Raw genomic sequence first — 1,825 nt, forward strand, 5'->3', positions numbered from 1 at the left:
TTTATATAGACCTTAGTGGTCCCTAATACTGTATCTGAAGTCTCTTTATATAGACCTTAGTGGTCCCTAATACTGGTCTTGTGTGTTTACAGGGGCACTCATGGCTACATGGCTCCGGAGGTTCTTCAGAAGGGGACGGCGTACGACAGCAGTGCCGACTGGTTCTCTTTAGGATGCATGCTCTTCAAACTCCTCCGAGGGTAACAACCACTCCTCCCGTCTCTTCTTCTTCTTTTTCTTCTTCTTCTTCTCCTTTTACACGTTACTTCCTGTCTGCTTTCAAACCCTCGGCTGCCACTCTGTGTTCAATCTCTCTGATTACGCTCTCCGCCCTCTCAGCGCTGCTGGACGTGTGTTTGATCTTGTGTGTGTGTGTGTGTGTGTGTGTTAGTGTGTGTGTGTGTGTGTGTGTGTGTGTGTGTGTGTGTGTGTGTGTGTGCGCGCCTGTATGTGTGTGTACATCTATGGGTGTGTGTGTGTGTGTGTGTGTGTTTGATCTGGAGTGTGTAAATGCCAGAGGTCCGCGCCCAGCAGGTCAGGAATCAGGTGAAAGGTAGAATAACGTGTGTGTGTGTGTGTGTGCGTTGGTCCGAGTGAGAAGAAAAAGAAAGGTGTGTGTGTGTGTGTGTGTGTGTGTGTGTGTGTGTGTGTGTGTGTGTTTGAGACTGACGCATCTTTCCATTGATGTCTGGATCCGTGTGTTAAGACACGGGTGTGTCTTAAACATTCAGTTTAAGGTGTTTTTTACATTCAAGTCTCATTGTCATTTTACTTTCTTCTTTCCAGAAGTCGACGTGTTGAATAATATGTGTGTGTGTGTGTGTGTGTGTGTGTGTGTGTGTATTTTATGTAAAACAATGATGTTTTAGCCTGCATTTATGTTAAACAACTATATCTACTCCCATTATGTAAATCAGTTTTCTGTGCACACCGTCTTAATAAAACGGCCGAGCAGGGGATGAGAGGGCCGGATAAAGACTGCTGACTACTTATATAATATAATACGAATACGGCACTTTCCCCCCTTTGCAAAGTCGCAAAAGGCAAGTCCGTGTCCGTGCGTTATTTTCAGGTCTTTGAACCTAACACAAGCTGCCTGATCCACATTTCTCAGTATTTTCTGCACGACGACAGTATTTATATGTGTTTATATATGTATATAAATGTTGTATATCAGTATATTCTATTCTGATCTACTCGTTAGTTGCAGCCCTGGATCTGAGTTCCTTTCTCCAGTGGTGTCGGTCAGTGTGTCACCGTCTTCTTTCTGTCTTTCTCTCTTCAGGCACAGTCCCTTCAGACAGCACAAGACCAAAGACAAACATGAGATCGACCGCATGACGCTCACCATGGTAAGACACTCTACACGTTTCCTTTAGGGCGGCGCGCACGGCCGGAGGTGCACATGACCACAGACGCACGTGCATCTAAGGATGTGCACTTAAAGGAGTCTTTGTGGAGACTGTAGACAACCGCAAAAGCACATATGGTTCTCTACAGGACCCCTGAACACAGGGGCTTGGTCCTGGTTCCCTGTCAGTAGTGCCAAATGCACACAGAGGTTTAAAGCGCCGTGCAGACGGAGCTGTGTGAACACGGCCCACGCCAAGGCAAACATGGTGGTACTCCTGGACCTGTGTTATGTCTTTTCCACCAAGGCGGTTCTGGTGCTGGTTTGGAGTCAGGCCCAAATATCGAACCGGTTCTTTGCTTTTCCACACAAAATAAACCTGACTCTGGGCCAAGAACACGGGTTCCAACTCAGCACCAACGTAGCGCTGGTCTAGAGATAAGAACCGGTTACGCCAGGTGCTGGGGGGGGGGG

Source organism: Etheostoma cragini, chromosome 16, assembly GCF_013103735.1.
Source record: "Etheostoma cragini isolate CJK2018 chromosome 16, CSU_Ecrag_1.0, whole genome shotgun sequence".
Lineage (NCBI taxonomy): Eukaryota > Metazoa > Chordata > Actinopteri > Perciformes > Percidae > Etheostoma > Etheostoma cragini.